This window comes from Pipistrellus kuhlii, unplaced genomic scaffold, assembly GCF_014108245.1.
Source record: "Pipistrellus kuhlii isolate mPipKuh1 unplaced genomic scaffold, mPipKuh1.p scaffold_m20_p_183, whole genome shotgun sequence".
Classification (NCBI taxonomy): Eukaryota; Metazoa; Chordata; class Mammalia; order Chiroptera; family Vespertilionidae; genus Pipistrellus; species Pipistrellus kuhlii.
The window spans coordinates 13211-36188 of NW_023425497.1; the positions used below are offsets into that span (position 1 = coordinate 13211).

General features: G+C 40.6%; 1 long non-coding RNA gene and 1 pseudogene across 1 annotated transcript; one reads left to right on the forward strand and one right to left on the reverse strand.

Moving 5' to 3' along the window:
* The first annotated feature begins 2669 nt into the window (after nucleotides 1-2669).
* LOC123652572 lies at nucleotides 2670-22368 on the forward strand. Its single transcript, XR_006741998.1, has 4 exons — nucleotides 2670-2681; nucleotides 14932-14937; nucleotides 21939-21945; nucleotides 22205-22368. It is a non-coding gene; the product is annotated as an uncharacterized LOC123652572 (long non-coding RNA).
* On the reverse strand, nucleotides 7808-7895 carry LOC118721876 (annotated as a pseudogene).
* Nucleotides 22369-22978: the final 610 nt, after the last annotated feature.

Sequence of the window (22978 nt, forward strand, 5' to 3'; positions counted from 1 at the left end):
GCCTAAATTCAACAACAATGGCATATGAGAAAAGCAAAACAAAACAAATCAAATATAAAACATTACTTTAGAAAAACTGACTTAAAAAAATACTGCATCACTGACTTAAAATAATTTTTTTAAGTGTAAGCATTACGTACTTTTTCATCTGACAAATGAGAATAAATCAATCCTTGAGATCTTTGATCATTACTGCTTATTCTTAAAACATATAATACAGTTAGCCTGCCATATTCTAGGCATCTAGTTACTGCAATTAACTTTTCCTAATTCAATTTATACTTTGAACTTTTAAAGCTGGCAAGTCAAATAAATTTGGCATTCCTTAGATTAATAACATTACATTTCTAATACATCCTACTTACTTAGGGTAAAGTTTCAGCAACACATTTTTTTTTTCAGCATTCAAATGCAAATGAACACATTCTTTAGCTGAAGACTCCCGGCCATTCACCACCATTCATGGCCATTCACCACCATTCACTTAAACTTGTTACCATTACCCTCTAGTTTCCACCTCATGGCGGGGAATTTCAAAAGCTGCTTACAATGTCTTGGGAAACCAGTTTTAATTTATCTCCCAGTTATCTCCACCACATTTAAAGCTCATTCTGTACACAGAAAAGTTTTAAGCACAGCCCAAAACTATGCGCACTCGTTTTGAACTGGCCTTTTCTCTTTACTGAGCACAGAGATTCGCCCTTGAGCTCTTCTCCCATACCCGATGTCGCCAGCGACCGGATGCCTCCACGCCTGCCCAGGCCCCTCGAGCCCAGGCCCCCTGAGTGAGGCTGCTTCGGCCGCAGCCCCAGCCATGCTACTCAGGCGGCCCCGAGGAGAAAGCACGGGTCGCCCAAGCGGCTTCCCGGCTCCACCTCCCCTTCCCCAGGCAGCCAGCAAATTAATACAAGTGCCTGCTCCCGGAGCGAGGCCACCACTGCCCAGCCGCGCTCCAACGCGCAGACTGAGCCCCGAGGGAGCCCCCCCTCGGACCCAACGCCGCCAGGGGGCCCGCACCGCCATGCCAGCCACACTTCGCCAGCTCCATCCTGGGGCGCCATGTCGCCCACAGATACCAAACTCAGACCTGGGAAAGGCTCACTTTCCGCAGGTGAGGCAACGGCTCACGCCGCTCACCTCGTCCTGGGAGAGGCTTATCCTTCTCCCCACATGAGGGTCCCTCTAGGGCCCTCCAGGGAGGTCAGAACGTCTTCTGATCCTCCTGCCCGTGGCCTTCATGGTGCGTCCACCAGGCGTCTTTGGGCACCAATTCCATGAGGGGTTTTACATCCCTCCAGAGCGCACACACAAAAACACAGACACACACACACCTACCGCGGCCAGTCAGACTCTCCGGACCGGGTTTTCCCTAATGGTCCTGGGGATCCCGGACAAATTCCCCCATCTGTTATGCCCAGACTTCGTGATCCCCAAGGACCACCAGGGAGCCGAGTCCGATGCAATAAACAAAAGAGCCTGTACCATGCTAGCAATGGGCTCCTCCCACTCATGCCGGCAACATGGCGGAAGAGAGCGAATTTCTCCCAGTGCAGGGGTTTTGAGGGCTAGGGATAACTCCGCCCTATGGGGCGGAGTTGGGAGCTCATCCTCGCCCCGCCCTGCCCTTTCACAATACTGCCAGCAGTATGGAAGAGCAGCATGTCATCCACAAAAGTCTGCTCTACCTCTCTCTACAAGCCAGCTGTTTATATGGGAGAGAAGGACAAAGATTATAAGGGGAATTAGGCAAAAGGGTATGCCAAATGGGCAGTTTACAGGTATTAAGGGCTGGGCTGGAGATTTGCAAAGGCCTGCAGGCATGCAATGGCTGGGGGTCTTCAAGGGCTACTGATATGCAAAGGGCTGAGGACCTTCAAAGGATTTAGTAATATGCAGAGAGTTGGGGGTCTTCAAAAGCTTTTGATTCTGTTTTCTGCAACAAAGCTGTAAATCTTTCCATGTTAATCTTCATTTCCAGGTGAGGTCCTAGGTCCCACTTGCCCAGCCAAATCCAGAGCAGAAAGCACCTAGAGTCTAGGACTTTGGATAGAGAGCCCTGTGCTGACCAGGATGCTCTGGCTCTTAGAAGTCAATGCATGAGAGCCCTGACTCCTAGCCAGGTTAGAATGAGCCTTCTTTAATCAGAACAAAACAGTCAGTTAACAGAGCATGGTTAATATTTCTTATATTGTAATTACATCTGTTCCCCAATATTCTATTTCTGTCCCTATCATTGTACAGAAAGAAGCTTTACTTCAAGGGAGAGGCAAACTTGGATGGGTAGGGTTAAGAACAGATAAAGTAGCCCCAGTATCTACAAGACTCTTAGTAACTTCCTCTTTTATGATTTCAATTCTGATGGTCAAATAAATTTGTAATCCCTCACCACTCTGGCCTCGTGCATTCCTCCTTCAGCAATTTTGTTATTTTGTTTTATTTTATTTTGTTTTATGTTATTTTATCTGTTGATTTCTGTTAAATTGTAAGCAGTAACTAATCCATGATCATGTATCAGTGAGGTTTGGGGATTCACTAGCAGAATACAGTTGTTTAGGTGAAGTGAAAAACTCTGAATGGGTACAGAAATGCAGAGTTGAATTTACCTTGAAGCTAATGAAGCTTAAGCTTTATTGCCTTTTCATTTGTATGGGCACCATCTAAGGTCTCTAGGAAGGGTTATGGTAGACAAAGTTCTAAGGTGATCCCCAATGGCCTTTGCACTTACGTAATTCCTTCCTCTTGATTATAGGTGGAACTTGTAAATATATAATTCCCATGATTATGTTACATTATATGGCAAAAGGGATTTTTCAGATGCAATCAAGTGCCCAAATCATTGAGTTAATCAAAAGGCCAATAGTCGAATCAGAAGAACCCTTAAAGGGATTGCCTTTCCTTAAGTCAATGAAATTTGAAGCATAAAAGGGATTGAATGTAAGGAAGATTTTCCACTTTTGGCTTTGAAGATAGAGGGGCTGTGTGGCAAGGAACATAGGTGATATCTGAGCTTAGAGCGGTCCTCAGTTGATGGATATGGTGAAAATAGCACCTCAATCCTACAACCACATGGAACTGAATTCTACCCACAACCATGTAAGCTTGGGAAAAGACTCTAAGCTCCAGATGAGAGTATAACCTGGCTGATACCTTGACTTCAGTCATATGAGATCCTGAGCAGAGAACCCAATCAACATGTCTGTACTGACTTACCCAACTGTGAGCTAAATAAACTTAAGCTAAGTTTGATATTTTGTTACATGGCAATATAAAGCTAATATAGCTACACTACGTCTCATATTTTTGTAAAGTTAGCTAAAACCACAATTTGAGACAACTATCTTTTTCTACTCTGACTTCTCTTGTTGTTGGTACAATGGATGAGGCATGTTTGGGATCCAGCTAAAGGGAAGTTGACTTGGAATTACCTTTAGTTTGGGTTTAATTGGATAGTTTATTCATGGGTTTCTCAGTCCCTTGCATGTGTAATTAAGTAATTACTAAGATTTTCACAGGGTAGTGAGTAGCTCCAGGACTCAAACTAGGGCTGTCTGCCTCTAATGCTAATGAGTCTAAGGCAATACTCTATAGTCTTTCATGTGTTTAATGAACCATGAACATATCTCATGCCTCAAATTAAGAGCATGATAGTTTAACATCAGCCACTTACCAGAATTTCATACTAACTCCAACTTCATTACCTGATTTCAAGAAATTTGTGTAGTTTTAGCACCCATTGCTACTCTATAAATATAATATGATTAATCAAAAATGGACTCCAAATGTTTGTAAAACCAACCATGCCTTTGGCTTTGCCCAATGACATCTACATAAGTTCATATTAGTTTCTTGGTGACTTCGCAGGAGATACTGGCATTGACAAAGATACTATAATAATCAAAATCTACAATGGACTGTGGGGGAGGAAAAAAATGTTTCTTCTACCTTTCTAGGTTCTTGGCAGAGAGTCCCCTTAAATCTACCCTCATAAGAAAGACAGATTAACAAGAGAAAAACAAATAGAAGTGTAATAACATGTATACCTCCTGTATACTTAGGAGAGACCAGGAAAATTGAGTAACTCCCCAAAATGGACCAAGCCAGCACTTTAAATACCATCTCCAACTAGAGACAAAAGAAGATGGGGTGGGGGAGGCCAGATATGGGAGGTTACCAGGCAAAGTGTCAGTAACCAAGGGTAATTTTGTTATACAGATTTCAGTTCTTGCCTTCTCCCTTCATTAGTTTCTAAAGTTTTAGTTATCCTTTTCTTCATGATACAGAGGTGATAACCTTACAAATGTTTTTCCTATAAACGTAAATGTATTTTACAAAAGGGTAACTTCTACTCAGTTTTCAGAGCTTTTCCTACTTATGCTGTGTTTTTTTTTGTGTGTCGTTGTTGTTGGTTTATTTTAATAATAAGCCTAAAATAATTATACCTAAGAGGCATATTTTGGGGTGGCAAATTCTACTCCTCTTTAGGATACGGACATCAAATTGGACTGTGAGTGTTGTTATTAAGAATATTTATGGCTCTAGCCAATGTGGTTCAGTGGGTTGGGTGCCATCCCATGCACTGAAAGGTTGCCAGTTTGACTCCCAGTGAGGGCACATGCTTGGGTTGTGGGTTTGATCCCTGGTGGGTGGGCCTTCAGGAAGCAACTGATGGATGTTTCACTTTCACATTGATGTTTCTCATGTGATGATTATTTAAAAATATTTTAAATAATATTTAAGAATCTAGACAGAGGTTGGCAGCAGTTTACTCAAATTTAACAATACTAAAATTTTTCCATTACCAACAATGAGTTGTAAAGCCAAAATCTTTATACATAATAATAATAGATTCATCATGCAAAAGGATTGAATTATGTTTACATATTCCATAGGAAAAGTGACATTACAAAGATGAAGAGAGGTTTGTAGTCACAAATTGTAGGGAAAAAAGTCAGAGGTGTACCAGGCAGTTAATTAACTAAACTGTTATTTGTATGGGAAATAGAAATGTTATTGATTTCAGAGAGAAAGGGAGAGGGAAGAGATATATACAATCAATGATGAGAAAGAATCATTTGTCAGCTGCCTCCTGCATGCCCTCCACTAGGGACTGAGTCCGAAACCTAGGCATGTGCCCTTGACCTGAATCAAACTCAGGACTCTTCAGTCCACAGGCCAATGCTCTATCCACTGAGTCAAACTGGCTAGGGCAAAAAAATCATTTTTTCTTAACAAGGGTCCCCCATATTTTAAGTGTCAGGCTCCACAACCTAGATTGTAAGAAATAAAGAGAGTCTCTCCCCCCCAATTTAGGGGTCCTGGTACAACATAAAACATACTCAGGAGCCAGGCAGCAAGGCAAATATCTTTAGTTCTACATAGAAGGGTGTGCACACATGGTCTGGAAGCATGCCCACACTAAGCAGGCAGTCTGCTTGGCTATATAACACCTTACACACGTGAGCTGTCCCTCACTCTTGATTGGAGCTCAGGTGCACAGTCTTTCATGATTGGATAATTCAAAGGGAGAGGTTGGCCTTTGCTGTTTCAAGATGGCGGCCACCAGGGGAGCTGCAAGCTATATGGCCAACATGGTGCTTGCCAAGTCACACAGTCCAAAATGGCAGCTGTCTAAACTGTTCTTTGACAGAAAAGATGATTTACTTATTCTCACATAGATCTGTTCCTGAGAAGTGTAGCAGGAAATTTTGGTTACAATTAAATAGGGTGGATGTGGTAGAGAACTGGCAAATAGAGCAGTTGAGGAAGTTTAATTAATAATACTTTTGAGAAGGAGACAAAATGGCAGAAGACTAGATGGATGGGTTCTGAGCCTTGTCCCGAAGCAGAAAGAAAGAGCAGCTGAGGGTTGTCCTGGGAGTGTTTGTTAGCAAGCTAAGAGACAGGCGAACTCCTGGAGAAGGTGGGGGCCTGCTGATCAGGGTGCCCCTGACAGGGAAGCACCCACGGTGGGGCTGGGTCCCCTCCTGGAGCTACCTACGGGCTTGGATGGGGAAATCTCGCCATCTTTAACGGAAAAGTGGATCTTGTCAGAGGCCTGAATATCCACAGCTGCAGTGACCACCAAGCAGCTATGAGCCCCAGAAAGCCCGTCCCAGGCGGCGCGAACACTTGGACTCAAAGAAGCGCACCACCGCATGGCAAAAAAGGTCAGATTACTCGGGGATAGGGAGTCTGTGAAGACAGAAGCCTGCAGAAGCTGGAGGACTGGGGAGGTGTTTACAAAAAGAAGCCCTGGGCTGTTGGGCTGGTTTATCCCCTTTTTGTGGAACGAGCTCCTAATAGGGGAGATATCTACTGTGTTTCCCCAAAAATAAAACATCCTTCGAAAATAAGACCTACTTACAGGTTTCCTTCTGAGTGAAATAGAAAGCATCCCCCCGAAAATAAGGCCCCCCTCGGCTCTGTCTCATAATGAAAATTAATTTACTGTAAACTGGTCACTAGGGCCGCCCCGACTGGCTTCTAGCAAGCGGAGTCCTGACGTCACTGCTGTGTGGAGGCAGAGCAGAGGTTGGAGTGAGCAGTGAGTGCAGGGCGGGAGAGAGGAGGAGACTTTTGCAGATGCATGTAGAAGAACAGAAGGATTAGAGTAGATGGGAAGCAGCGAAGGTGGTGAGTGCTGGTCTGTCTCTGGTGACACTACCTGATGCTCCTGGCCACCCTCATGATGACTGAAGGTTCTCAGTCAGTGGCAGACCCTGCTCCAGCCCAGATAAAGGCCCCAGCAAGCCCAGTGACAGTCCCCAGGCAGGTCCCAGGGGGTAAATGTCTGATAAAGGGGTAGGGGGGATGTCTGCTGAAGGTGTTCAGTGGCACAGGGGAGGGGGAAGGGGAATCACTTAAAATAACACAGGAGGATCAGAGGGGCAATCAAAATGACACAGGAGGATCAAAAGGGGTTACTAAAATGGTAACCCCCCCTCTGATTCTCCTATGCCATTTTGATTCTTCCCTCTGATCCTCCCTGTGTCATTTTAAGTGATCCCCCTCCCCCCACCTTGATACCCCAATTCCTTTTTTTTTTTTTACCCCTAGAAATGAGCGCAAAAGGAAAAAGCTGCTCTGTGGAGTACAAGAAAGGAATCGTGGAAGACTCTTGGGCCAAAATCTTACTGCTTTCTGCAAAGAGAAGATGTTGAGTATCCGATTGGTCCGAAAATGGTGAACAGAGTATGGTAACCTCATTGAACAAGTAAACAAGGGAAATGCTAAAAAGCACAAGTGTGGATCAGGTCGGCAACCATTATTTTTCAAGCTGGAAGACCTGATCTGTGAATGGGTTGTTGACAGGAGAGCAAAGGCTTTGGTTGTGAATAGGGCTCAGATTCAAGAATTTGCCCTTGCAATGGCACCACAGTTTGACATAGCCCCCCAAGACTTCAAAGCATCACAACACTGGCTGGATAATTTTCTTCAGCAAAGTGAACTGTCTTTAAGAAGATCTACCAGTACAACATTGTTTAGATTGGAAGATACTCAAGTTATTAAGTGAGCACTTCCATTCAAGTCCTTTATTGATGATGCTGACTTCTCTAAATACAGTCTTTCCAACATGATTGCTATGGATGAAACTGCAGTGTTTATGGGCCAATCATCTCAAACAACAATTGAACAGCGGGGTGCCTCCTTAATGTACATTCCCTCCACTGCTTACGAAAGTGCACGTGTTTCCTGTATTTTGACAATTCATCTGAATGGCACTAAAACCCCACCTTTAATCATTTCTAAGGGCAAGAAGGAAAAGATTGAACGTGTTTTGGGCGTTTTTATTCTTTTTTTCCCCCCCCACTGTACTAGGATAGAATGAACCACCTCAGCAGCTTCTGAGGCTAAAACATTTCTATCACAATTCTGGGCGTTTTTATTCTTGAAACTGAAAAAGTCTGGGCACACAAGCAGTTATAAGGAAGTGGGTCAATTTAATGCTGTCGCTTATTATGCGAGGGAGCCAAAGAGGTCTGCTGGTCTGGGATGCAGCCAGCACTCACCGTGCTAAAGACATGAAGACATTTCTTCAAGAAAGAAAAATAGATCAGATAATGATCCCCGCAGGAATGACAGCCTATCTTCAGACTCTTGATATTGCAATAAACAAGCCATTCAAAGACAATTTTCTCATGGAAATTAATGACTACATTGAAAATAGAATGGAGAGAAATCAGCCTGGAAACTTTGTGAAACCTAAACTGCAAGAAGTTGTGACTTGGGTGAAGAATTCATGGGAGAAAATCACTGACAGTTGCATTGCAAATGCACTGCAAGCAGGCTACCTTGACAAGAGAGATTTGGTCCACTGATTCTGAAAGAAATGGAGTCACAAGAAATTCATCAGGAAATTCAGGGTTTGGATTGTTATGATAATGTTCCAGAAGATGATGACATGATTGTCATTGAATAAATGAGTAAATTCTTGATACTGTAGGATTCCCAGTTTGTCTGGTTTGTGTTGACAACTACCATACTGCCGTACCATATATAGGTAATAAATTTCCTTTATTTTCATTTAACAATAAATGTGTACCGTATTCTTCTTCATGGAAAAATAAGACATCCCCTGAACGTAAGACCTAGCGCATCTTTGGGAGCAAAAATTAATATAAGACACTGTCGTATTTTCAGGGAAACAGGGTAAAGAAAAACACGTTTTGATCTGACATGGAGGAATATCCGGAGAATTACAGGGGAGTGCAGTTGGCTTGGACTTGTCCCCCAGCCTCCACAGATCAGTGTCATAGAGAGAAAAAAAATAGCTAGAGAGGCTTTAGAGCCCTGGAAGTCAACCCAGAAACACTGCCACCCAGAGGCTAAATCCCAAATTGACCCCAGAGTAATAAAAAAAATCAAAACAAGGCCCGCTTAAAAATCAGGACCAGATTACAACACTGAGGAGCAGTGGAACTCAGGGAACTGCAATACTATCCAGACTGGGAAACAGGTGTGCCAAACAGAATAAAAGAGGAAGTGAATGACCTTTACTACTGCACATTTTTAAAAATTATTTAATTTTAATTTTTAATTTTTAAATTTTTATTTTTATTATTTGCAACATTTATTCAAGAAACTACTTTTTTTCTTTTGTCCTCACTTGATTTTACCTTTTTAATTAATAAATTTTTATTTGTAATTAGCATTATTATTACTACTATTTTACCTTTTTTATATTATTTACTTTTGTTTATTTTTATTATTTTTTAAGTGTCATATTATTTGCTCTTTATTTTACTTCAGGATAGTGTTCTACAGTCTATTTTTACCTTTCCTTCACCAACGCTTTATTTTATCTCAACCCTACCTTTATGCTATCACTCTCTTCCTAACCTTTCCCGCTTTGGTGTCCTATTTATCTTAACGCTTTCCTGCTTAGATTTTCCCTATTCTTTTTGTTTACCCCCTGCTAAAATTTCACACTACTTGTGTATATCTAATTTCCAACCTCCTGCTCCAAGCCCATACACACCTCCCTTTTCCCTGTCCTAAAAAACAAAACACAAAAAACAAAACAAAACAACAACAACAAAAAAGTCTTTCTCTCTATCCTTTTGTAGTTGTATGTTGAATGTTGTATGTCGAAGTTTTATGCTTTTTTTGTGAGATTGTTTTGCTTATTCTTTTTGATTGATTGTATGTTTTTGTTAGCTGTTTTAGTTAGTTTTTACTTCTGCTTTCCCTTTCCTTGCTTGATATTAGCTGGTGTATGAAGTTGTATTAATCTCCAGATACTTGTTGATAGCATTTTCTATGATTAAGGATTGTTCTATTGGAGTTTCCTTCCCATATATATAGTTCCTCGTTTCTCTTTTAGTATCCTTCTAGTTTCTCTTTTTTTTCTTTCTTTCTCTTTCTCCCAATTTCATTTTGCCACTCTTTTTTTTTCTTATTTTTCTCTTCTATCTATCCTACCCCCCAATTTGCCTTTCTCTAATGCCTTTATTGGAGGTTATTAATGTCGCAAACACATTTTTGTTCAGTGCCTTGTGTGTTGTACCTTTAAATCAACGCAGGAGAGAGAGAACTACATAACAAGACATCCTGAAAAGAGAGATCATAGGGAGACAAAGAAACAGCCCACATATGAAAGAAAAGCAGGCATCACTAGAAAAGGAAGTAAATGAGTTAGAAGCAAGCAAACTACCAGAGCAAGAATTCAGAGTAATGATCAAAAAATGGTGAAAAATAATGGAAGACAAATTTGACAATATGAGTAAGAACCAAGAGGAAATGAAGAAGAACCAAGAGGAAATGAAGATGAACCAAGAAGAAATGAAAAATGACATCGCTACTCTAAAGAACTCAATACAAAGCATAAAAAGTAGACTAGAAAAAGCAGAGGACCAAATCAGTGAGCTAGAAGACAAGATGGAAAAAAATACCCAATTAGAGCAGCTTCTAGAAAAAAAAAAAATTTGAAAAGCAGGAGAAGAACCTACAGGAACTTTAGGACAATACAAATCAAAACAATATTAGAATAATAGGGGATCCAGAGGAAAGGAAACTGAGGAAGGCATAGAAAACCTGTTACAAGAAATAATGACAGAAAACTTTCCTAAGATATAGAAGAAAAAACCCACACAAACCCAAGATGCTCACAGAGACCGAAGAAAAATGAATCCCGGAAGACTGACGCCAAGGCACATTATAATTAAATTGGCAAACAACAACGACAAAGTAAGAATCTTAAAAGCAGCCAGAGAGAGACAGAAAGTTACATATAAAAGAACCCTCATCAGACTAGCAACTGATTTCTCAACAGAAACTCATCAGGCCAGAAGGGAATGGGATGAAATATACAAAGTCATGCAAAGGAAGGGTCTGAATCCAAGAATACTGTACGCAGCAAGCCTATCAATCAAAATTGAAGGGGAAATCAGGAGCTTCACAGACAAAAAAAGACTAAAGGAATTGATCACCACGAAAACCAGCAATGCAAGAAATGCTAAAGGGTCTACTGTAAAAATAAAGAAATAGAAAGTGAAGAAGGAACACAGGGGTATAGAATAAAAATGGCGTCAAATGAGTACCTATCATTAATAACTTTAAATGTAAATGGTTTAAATGCTCCAATCAAAAGACATAGGGTAACAGATTGGATAAGAAAACAATATTTTGTGTATTAGAAACCCACTTCAGAAAAAAGATGCACACAGACTGAGGGGGAAGGAAAGGAAAAAGGTTTTTCAGGGGAATGGAAATGAAAAGAAAAAAAAAAAGATGGGATAGCAATACTTATTTCTGACAAATTGGATCTAAAAGTGAAGGACATAACAAGAGATAATGAAGGCCACTTCATAATACTAAAAGGAGCAATCCAACAAGAAGAAATGACCCTGGTAAACATACATATACGCACCCAATACGGGAGCAGCAAAATACATTAAAAAAAAAAAAAACTGCTGGAGCACATTAAGGGAGAGATTAATCGCAATACAATCATAGTAGATTTTAATACCCCACTGTCACCTTTGGACAAATCATCTAAACAAAAAATCAGCAAAGAAATATCAATCCTAAGTGACTCGCTAGACCAGATGGAATTAACCGACATCTTCAGAACATTCCACCCCACAGCCAGAGAATATACATTCTTCTCAAGTGCACATGGGTCATTTTCAAAGATAGACCACATGTTGGGACATAGGCAAAGTGTCTTCAAATTCAAGAAGATAGAAATCATATCAAGCTTCTTCTCAGATCATAGTGGCATAAAATTGGAAATCAACTACAATAAAAATAATCCAAAGAAATAAAACACCTGGAGGCTAAACAGCATGCTATTAAACAAGGACTGAGTTACCAGAGAAATCAAGGAAGAAATTAAAAACATCCTGGCAACAAATGGCAATGAAAACACAACAATCCAAAGTCTATGAGGGAAGTTCATATCCCTACAAGCCTATTGCAAAAACAAGAAAAAAATGGTAACAAATTATCTAACTCTACAACTCAAAGAGTTAGAAAAAGAGCAACAAGAAAATCCCAGTGTAAGCAGAAGGAAGGAAATAATAAAAATCAGAGCAGAGATAAACCATATAGAGACCAAAGAAATAATACATAAGATCAACAAAACCAAGATCTGGTTCTTTGAAAGGATAAACAAGATTGATGAACCTCTAGCCATGCTAACCAAGAAACAAAGAGAGAGGACTCAAATAAACAAAATCAGAAACGAAAGAGGAGAAATAACAACAGACCGCACCGAAATACAAGGGATTGTTACAAAATACTATGAACAACTCTATTCCAACAAACTGAACAACCTGGAGGAAATGGACATAGTCCTAGAAAAATATAAACTTCCAAAACTCAATCAGGAAGAATCTAAAAATCTCAATAGACCAGTGACTTGGTAAGAAATTGAAACAGTCATCAAAAAGCTTCCAGCAAACAAAAGCCCAGGGCCAGATGGCTTCACAGGAGAGTTTTACCAAATATTCAAGGAAGAACTAAAACCGATCCTCCTCAGACTATTTCAAAAAATTCAAGAGGAAGGAACACTTCCAAACTCCTTCTATGAAGCCAGCATCACCCTAATACCAAAACCAGATAAAGACAACTCAATGAAAGAGAATTACAGGCCAATATCCCTCATGAACTTAGATGCCAAAATACTCAACAAAATTCTAGCAAATTGCCTCCAATAGTACATCAGAATCATCATAGACCATGAGCAAATAGGATTTATTTCGGGAATGTGAGGATGGTACAATAGCTGCAAATCAGTAAACGTGATACATCACATAAACAAATTGAAAGATAAAAATCATATAGTCATATCAATTGATGCAGAAAAAGCATTTGATAAAATCCAACACCCTTTCCTGATAAAAACTCTAAACAAGGTGGGAATAGAAGGATCATACCTCAACAGAATAAAAGCTATATATGATAAACCCACAGCAAACATCATACTGAATGGGCAAAAACTAAAATCATTCCCTCTAAGAGCAGGAACAAGACAGGGATGCCCACTCTCACCACTACTGTTTGACATAGTACTGGAAGTACTAACAATTGCAATTAGACAAGAAGAAAAAAAAGGCATCCAAATTGAAAAAGAAGAACTAAAAATGTCCTTATTTGCAGATGACATGATATTGTACATAAAAAACCCAAAGACTCCATTAAAAAACGGATAGATTTAATAAATAAATTTGGCAATGTAGCAGGGTACAAAATTAAAGCCATGAAATCTATGGCACTTCTATACACCAATAATGAACTTATAGAAAAAGATATTAAAAAAGCAATCCCATTTACCATCGAACCAAAAAAATTAAGATACCTATGAATAAACTTATCTAACGAGGTAAAAGACCTATACACGGAAAACTACACGACACTGAAATAAAGAGATAGAGGAAGATGTAATCAGATGGAAGAACATACCATGTTCATGGATTGGTAGAATCAACATCATCAAAATGTCCATACTCCCCAAAGCAATTTATAGATTCAATGCACTCCCCATTAAAATACTAACGGCATATTTCACAGACCTAGAAAGAACTTTCCAAAAATTCATCTTGAACAAAAAAAGACCCTGAATAGCCACAGCAATCCTGAGAAAGAACAGTAAAGTAGGAGGTATCTCAATACCAAATTTCAAACTGTATTACAAAGCCACTGTTCTCAAAACAGCCTGATACTGGCACAAGAACAGACATACAGATCTGTGGAATAGAATAGATAATCCAGATATCAACCCAAATCACTATGGTCAATTAATATTTGTCAAAGGAGGCATGAACATACAATGGAATCAAAGACAATCTCTTCAATAAATGGTGTTGGGAAAATTGGACAGATACATGCAAAAGAATGAAACTACCTTGTTTCCCCGAAAATAAGACAGTGTCTTATATTAATTTTTGCTCCCAAGGATGCGCTAGATCTTATTTTCAGGGGATGTCTCATTTTTCCATGAAAAAGAATATGATACATATTTATTGTTAAATGAAAATAAATGAAATTTATTATCTGTATACAGTACGGTAGTACGGTAGTTGTCAACACAAACCAGACAAACTGTGAATCCTACAGTATCAAGAATTTACTAATTATTCAATGACAATCATATCATCATCTTCTGGAACATCATCATAACAATCCAATTCCTGAATTTCCTGGTGAATTTCTTGTGACTCCATTTCTTTCAGAATCAGTGGACCAAATCTCTGTTTAGCCTAGGGGGGCCTTATTTTTTTTGGGGGGGGGGATGCCTTATATTTCACTCAGAAGGCAACCTGTAAGTAGGTCTTATTTTTGGAGGATGACTTATTTTCGGGGAAACATGGTAGATCACCAACTTACACCATACAAAAAAATAAACTCAAAATGGATACAGGACTTAAACATAAGACGGGAAACCATAAAAATACTAGAGACATCCACAGGCAGCAAAATCTCAGACATATACCAAAAGAACTTCTTCACTGATAGTGCCCCTAGGGCAATGGAAGCTAAAGAGAAAATAAACAAATGGGATTACATCAAAATAAGCATCTTTTTTACAACAAAAGAAACCATCAACAAAACAAGAAAGCACACTGTATGGGAGAACATATTTGCAAATGTTATCACTGATAAAGGCTTAATCTCCAACATCCCAATGTCTACAGACAGCTTATACAACTTAATAAAAGGAAAATAAATGATCCAATTAAAAAATTGGCAATGAACCTAAATAGAATATTTTCAAAAGAAGACAGAAGGAAGGCCAAAAAGCACATGAAAACATGCTCAAAGTCACTAATTATCCAAGAGATGCAAATAAAACAACAATGTGGTACCTGTCAGAATGGCTATCATCAACAAATCAGCAAACAACTAGTGCTGGCGAGGATGCAGAGAAAAAAGGAACCCTCGTGCACTGCTGGTGGAAATGCAGACTGGTGCAACCACTATGGAGAATAGTATGAAGTTTCCTCAAAAAACTGAAAATGGAACTCCCATTTGACCCGGTAATCCCACTCCTAGGAATATATCCTAAGAAACTAGAAACACCAATCAAAAAAGGATATATGCACCCCTATGTTCATAGCAGCACAATTTACAATAGCTAGGATTTGGAATCAGCCTAGATGCCCATCAGCAGATGATTGGATAAAAAAAAAACTATGGTACATCTACACAATGGAATACTATGCTGACATAAAAAAGAAGGAATTCTTATCATTTGCAATAACCTGGATGGAATTGGAGAACATTACGCTGAGTGAAATAAGCCAGTCAATGAAAGGAAAACACCACATGATCTCACTCATTTATGGATAATAAAGAACATTATAAACTGATGAACAAAAGGATAGATACAGAGACAGTAAAAGAAACAGACTGTCAAATTACAGCGGAGAGGGTAGGGAGATATGGGGAAGATAAGAGATCAACCGAAGGTCTTGTATGCATGCATATAAGCAAAACCAATGGATGAAAAACTCTGGGGAGGGAAGGTATGTATGGGAGTGGGGGTGGGGTAGGGATTGGTAAGGTATGTACACAATTAATACCTTAATAAAAAAAAATGAGAAAAAAAATAATATTTTTGAAAACCAGAACATTGTGACCAGCTTTTAAAATTCAAAATTCTGAGTACTGTGAGGTTATGTGACCTCAGAGGCTGACTTCATGGAAAGGCCTCCACCTCCAACTCTCTCTCTCTCTCTCTCTCTCTCTCTCTCTCTCTCTCTCTCTCTCTCATACACACACACACACATACACACACACACACACACACACACACACACACACACACACACACACACACGGGACACCTCCAGATGCTCTGTATATTTTATTGAGCCAAACCAGTTTTGGCGTGCTCTGTATATTTCAAACTTCCAAAAAAGGGACTGCCTAAAGCACATGTGTCAAACACAAGGCCTGCGGGCCAAATCCGTCCCGCCAGGCCTTGCAATGTGGCCTGCACCGCGCTGTCATCACTGCACTCCGCTGCGTTTCCATCACAATGACAGTTTATGACTGTTCAGTAAACCATTTGGCCCGCGATTTAGGCTGGATTTTAGATTTTGGCCCCTTCTCTGATTGAGTTCGACACCCCTAAAGGATCTGTGTTTGTATTATCACTGGGCAGGAAAAACAGGTGCCTGGGTTATTTAGCCACCCGAACACTTGAATCTACCTCCTGCTTCCCAAATGGCTATAGATAGGTCTTTTCTATTCTCTAATAACTGACAGTATGTAGGCTGTGTTAGGTCGCCAAAGGAGGAATGCATGAGGACAGAGTGATGAGGGATTATGAATTTATTTGATCATCCGCATACCAGGTGGCTGAGCCTGGATGGCTCCAGAATCCAGTGACAGGAGTCAGTGGCTTTTAAAGGACTTTTGGCAGGCTTTTTTTTTCTGGGTGGAGACTTCTTTATGCATACCAGGAGGGGAGAGAATGGAATGTGGTCAGCACAAGTGAAATGTGGTCTCAGCAAAGGGAATGTCCATAGCGAAATGACGTGAAAAACCAGTTCCCAAGGAAGGGGTATCAGTTCAATTGCTTGATCAAACCTAACATTCCAGCCTTTTTGTTTTATGGAATAGTGGCAAAGGTCATATCTTCTGTAATTGATTCCTGCTTAGGGGGGATGTGGAGATCACAGGGCAATGGTCTTTGATAGTAGTGGGCTGAATGAGGGGTGCAGCAGCAAGATTTCCCCAAGAGACTGGTTGGTGAAGGCTCAAAAAGGGTCCCGCTGAGTGACTTGGGATGAAAAAGCTTGTTCTGAGACTGCCACAGCATCACTTGTCTAGTTTTGCTGCTTTTCTGGGCCTGGAGCTGAAATATAACTGAGGCCTAGATATTATTTTATTTTTTTATTTTTTATTATTATTTTAAAATATATATTTTATTGATTTTTTTACAGAGAGGAAGAGAGAGGAATAGAGAGTTAGAAACATCAATGAGAGAGAATAATCAATCAGCTGCCTCTTGCACACCTCCCACCGGGGATGTGCCCGCAACCAAGATACATGCCCTTGACCAGAATCAAACCCGGGACCCTTCAGTCCACAGGCCGACGCTCTATCCACTGAGCCAAACTGGTTTCGGCTAGATGTTATTTTTAGAGGGGGAAAGATTAGAGGTCTCAGTTGCCTGAGACTAGTGATATGAAAGGGGGAATAGGTTACTCTGGGGGTGAGGTTCTTGTTTGCCCAGTTTTGCCCTCTGCTGGGTATCCAGAGCTTTCTTGTAGGTCCTGAGACAGGATTTCAAAATAGGTAGAGCAGTGGTTAAGCTCCCCATGGCTGTTCCAACCCCTGCTGTGATGCCCAGGGTTATTAGGAAAAAGGACTTTTCTCTTGTGTCAGATATGGGTTACGGGGACAGGTAAAGACTGATTATTGGGGGCTACATCTACATTGGGTTAGAGAGGAGAGTACAGGTTCCTGTCCAGCTGATGGGGAGACAAATGTATGTGTTTTTCCCACAGAGGAAGAAAAATTTCTGATCATGGAGACAAGCTGAAAGATGTAAGGTTAAGAGGTGGACTAAAGGTAATGAAATTCCCTTTCCTGGTTCCAGGCTCCAAGCTAAGAGGGTAGTCACCATGGCGCTACCAATAAGAGGTGACAGATGAGTGGCTGAGATTTTATTGCAGTAAAATGCTAGAATGGGCTGCTATCCAAGGGGAAAGCAAAAGGGAAGGAAAAGAGCAGTTGAGGCCAGGCACCTGGATGGTTGGATAAGAAGTAAGGCAGACTAGACTAGGTGTGATCAATTAGTTGTAAGAAACCACCGCACTCAGTCTAGTCAGATTTACCCTGTTTCCTCGAAAATAAGACAGTGTCTTATATTAATTTTTGCTCCCAAAGATTCGCTAGGTCTTATTTTCAGGGGATGTCTTATTTTTCCCTGAAGAAGAATATGGTACACATTTATTGTTAAATTAAAATAAAGGAAATTTATTACCTGTATATGGTACGGTAGTATGGTAGTTGTCAACACAAATCAGACAAGCAGTGAATCCTACAGTATCAAGAATTTACTCATTTATTTTATTTTTTTAAATATATCTTTATTGACTTTTTTTACTGAAAGGAGGAGAGAGGGATAGAGTTAGAAACATCGATGAGAGAGAAGCATCGATCAGCTGCCTCTTGCACACCCGCTATTGGGGATGGGCCCGCAACCAAGATACATGCCTTTGACTGGAATCGAACCTGGGACCTTTCAGTCCGCAGGCCGACGCTCTATCCATTGAGTCAAACTGGTTCCGGCAAGAATTTACTCATTTATACAATGACAATCATGTCATCATCTTCTGGAACATCATCATAACAATCCAATTCCTGAATTTCCTGGTGAATTTCTTGTGACTCCATTTCTTTCAGGATCAGTGGACCAAATATCTCATGTTTAGCCTAGGGGAAGTTTATTTTCCGGGAAACACGGTAGTACTTTAAATTTCCTGAGGTTATAATCTCCCATTATATAAGGTTATAAGCTTAACTTCTTATTTTTATTGAACCTTAATCCTTACTGTTTTTACTTTTAGACCTTAACTTACTTTTACATTCTTTCAAACAGAGCAACCAACTTGGTTATCTTCCAGAAAAACAGGTAAGAGAGAGATATCATGGCTAAGTAACTTTCTTTTTATTTATGGTGTTTTATTAATGGTGAGATTTAATGCTTGAATAATAACTTTTAGTTTACTCAATAAACAGTAGTGGAAGAGATTTTTAAATTTCTTCTTTTTAAGATTAAATTTATTTCTAAACAGCATTCTTTTTGGCTAGTGCTCATTGGCATATATATGCAAACTTTACTTTGGACTTTACTAGAACCACTGCTCATAAAATATTGGCTACTCATATGAATGAGTTTATATGAGACCTTGATTATATTGTGAAAAGCTAACTTATTAAGTAATTAAAATATGCTCCTTTATTGAAAAGCAAAGTAAGCAAACATACATTTGACTCATGAAATACAGATGTCCTCCCCTCCCCCAGCTAACCTGAAGAATAGGATGAGGCATTATGTACACTCCTGTCTTAAAATTCTGCTGCTGAATATTCTGGTTTAGCTTAAGTATCGAGCAACTTTGTCCTGCCAGGCTTGGCAACTGAAACCTCATTTTCTTGTTCAGAGTAAAATGGCCCTTTTACAATTCTTGTAAATAGTTAACTTTAGAACTTCTTTCTTTATTTCAACATTTCTCTTTTCCTTCTCATCACATACACAACCTTCATAAATTTCACACTTTCAAATTAGCCTTCAAATCTTCTTTCTATGTCCTTCAAAAATGCATAACTGTGCCTCAGACCTTCCATTAAGTATTTCTACTCTAATATTCTTTCTGTCACACCTTCAGCAACTTGTACAGACCTTTCATTTCTTTTTTTTAAATGTATTAGAATTCTTCACTCTTAGAAACCTTAAATTTTCAATGATAACCAAAAAGTAAACAGCCAGAATTTTTTTATTTTTATTTTATTTTCATTTTTATTAAGGTATTATATGTGTACATATCTTACCATTGCCCCCCCCACTCCCATACATGCCCTCCCTCCGCAGAGTTTTGTGTCCATTGGTTATGATTATATGCATGTATACAAGTCCTTTGGTTGATCTCTTATCTCCCCCATATCTCCCTACCCTCCCCCAGAATTTCTTAGATTGACACACTTTACGCACACTCTTAGTTTCAAGAAAATACACATTCAACAAAGTACAAGAGACCTTCTATGATAAAAACTAAGAGCAGGTGAATTAAAATGTGTCTAGCAATCCATGTTTCAGTATAGTATGCTATTATAAATTATTTAAATGTTTATCACTTAACCCAGCAAAGCTCCAATCTTTAAGTTACCGTATTTTTCGGACCATAAGACGCTCCGGACCATAAGACGCATCAGTTTTTAGAGAAGGGAAATGAAGAAAAAAAGATTCTGAAACAAATAGTGTCCTAAAATATTTTATGTGCATTAAAACCCAACATCACAGTCATAAACACATGTAATCAACCCTGTAAAGTAAACAGCATCATTTAGAACCATTTTAGAGCCGGGCAAGCACACAGAGATCACATAGAGCCGGGCAAGTAAAAAAACTGTTTTTTTAAAGTATATGTGTAGGCTATATTTGGACCATAAGACGCAGGGACTTTTCCCCCCCACTTCTGGGGGGAAAAAAGTGCATCTTATGGTCCGAAAAATACGGTAATAAAGACTTTGGAAAATTATGTATAGGCACATGAGGCTGAAGAAAAGGCAGAGGGAGGAGGGAACAGGCCCTGCAGACTGCTCTTAGACCTCTAGCCACTTGGATTCAAAACTGCTGGATTGCCCTGACCGGTTTGGCTCAGTGGATGGAGCATCGGCTTGTGGACTGACAGGTCCTGGGTTCGATCTCGGTCAAGAGCATGTACCTTGGTTGCAGGCACATCCCTGGTGGGAGGTATGCAGGAGGCAGCTGATTGATGTTTCTAACTCTCTATCCCTCTCCCTTCCTTTCTGTAAAAAATCAATAAAATATATTAAAAAAAAAAAAAACCTGCTGGATTTTTCCTTAGTGATAACATGCTAAAGTTTGAGAGATAATGAACTCAGTTTTTTATAATAGTGGACTGTTAAGCAAGCATGTACAGTAAAGAAAGTTGTTCTTTGGGAAAAGTGGGGTGGGGTGGGGTGTGAGAAGGCGCTGAGGTCAGAGCAGTTTTCAGAGCATTAAGGGGGGTGAGAATGTTGGCCTTCAGATCTAAAGTCTCAGTGAGGGGTTCCATCACCATATTATGTCATAGAGGAGCTTAGCAAGAAGACTAAAGTTGTGAAACTGGAGGTGAGAGTACCCAATGAGCCTGAGAAAGAAGAAAATTTCTTGTTCAGAGGGGACAGCCATAGAGGAGATAAGGAGATAAGGCATCTACAGTCCAAGGAATGGCTTGGCCTTGTGGGGTGAGAGAGTGAAACTGAGGTAGGTGACTGTGGTTTGGGACAACTGGGTTTTATTGAGGGAATGCATGATAGCCCTGGCTGGGCACCGAGGTAGAATGAGAGAAGAGTGAATGTAGGAATTTAGTAAGATGCAGTGTAAAGGTGAGGTGGCTAATGGCTGTGAGACTAATCTGTCAACCCCCATAATAGAGACTGAGGAGTGGACAAGGGTCCCAGCGAATTCAGAGAGGGCAGAATAAGTGGCCCCAATGTCAATTAAAAAGAAGATTGGCTAACCTGACACCACAGTCATTACCCAAGGCTCTGTCCTGGTGATGTAAGTCTGTGGGGCCCTGTCAGGGCCTGGGCAGCTTCTTGGGTGGCCAGTCCCAGGAGGTCTGAGAGCTCCAAACTGGATCCAGAAGGTGGCCTTACTGGACTGGCTGAGGCCTGAACCAGAGGGGCCAGACTACAGTCTGATTACCTTCCACACTTTAGGCAGGGCCCAGACAGGGGGTTTCGGGTTTGAGCAGGACTTGGCTCAGTGTCTTTACTTGCTGCATTTGAAGCATGGGCCCAGAGGAGGATTAGCCCCTGACTTACTCTTGGTTGGAGGACAGGCACTTCTTTTGGGGTTCATGAGAGAGGTGGCTAGGAGCTAGAAGACCTTCTGGGCATCAGCCTTGGCCTGATCTTGCCTTTTGTTTTTTTATTTGGGTCTCCTTGTCTCTATTATTAAAAACCTTAAATTTCAGGTTAACGAGGTCTTCTTGAGGGATTTTTGGACCTGGGTCTATTTTTCAGAGTTTATGGTGTGTGTTGGGGGCTGATTGGGGTATAAAATGTATGTTCAGAAGAAGGATTTCCTCTGGGGAAGTGGGTTCTAAGGTGATAAAGTTCTGTAGAGGAGGATAGGAGGACATAGATGTCATGCCAAGTCAGGACATAGGACTGGGTCAGGTACTCAAATTCCTTAGTAAAGGTGGTTGGGTCATGGAAAAAGACCTGAGATGTCTCTCAATCTGTGTGAGGCTGGACGTAGAGAATGGGACGTGGACTTAGATTATGCCCTCGGTTCCTGCTGCCTCAGGGATAGAATGGGGAGGGAACAGAAGTGGCTGTTGAGGAAGGCATTCTTTGGGTAGCTTGAGAGTGAATGTTAGGTGGGAAAGGGCTGTTTTGGAGCTCTTGTTCTCAGGATTTGGGCTCTGAGGGGGGAAGGTGGTTGCTGGTTAAGAGGGTCTGAGTTTTGGGAATCTACTACAGGTGAGGGAGGGGATTTCTAAGGGGGGTATAGGTTGGTGGTCTGCTGGGTCAAGAGTAGATTCAGAATCAGAATTGTTAGGGGTATGATGTTTTATGTGAAGGAGAAAGATCTGATGGCTAGAGCAGGACTAAGAGAGAGGATTGGGACTGAAGAGTGAAAAAGGCCTGGATGTAGGGAATCTCTGACCATTTTCCATTACCTAAATTGTTCAGTGTGTTAAAATTGAAAGTGCCATTGTCAGACCATTGAGACTTATTATCTAGTTTAGGTTGTGGCCAAACAGTATTACAAAATAAAGTGAAGTGGTTTGGCATGACCTCCCCCATGAGTGTAGCGTGGCCCACAAAAGAGGAAGAATGAGTGATATATTACAAATCCAAAGGTGACTATTTAGGGCAGGTGTCCCTACTGCTAAACAAGTCACCATGAGAAGTAATTGGTAACTCTCTGGATTGGATGGCCCCAATCCAGAAGGATCCAAAGCCAAATGGCTGAGGAGTCTTCTGGCCTAAGGCTAGGAAGAGACTTTCTAAAAGTCAGTGAGATAGAGGGGGCATAAGACTGCAGATGAGGAATTTGTGGAAAGTCACTCACCTAGAGAAGATTGGCCAGTGTGGGATGGAGGGTCACGCCGGCCAATCTTCTCTAGGTGAGGGTCTGCAATGGAGAAGGAGAGATTCCTAGTCAGGCGTCCTCCTTGGCTGGCTGGGAGGGACTCCATAAGGGAGGAAGGCCTAATCAAGGCTGGCAGTCAGGACCAGCTGCCACTGTCTACTCGGGGTGACCGAAGCCGGGACAATGGCT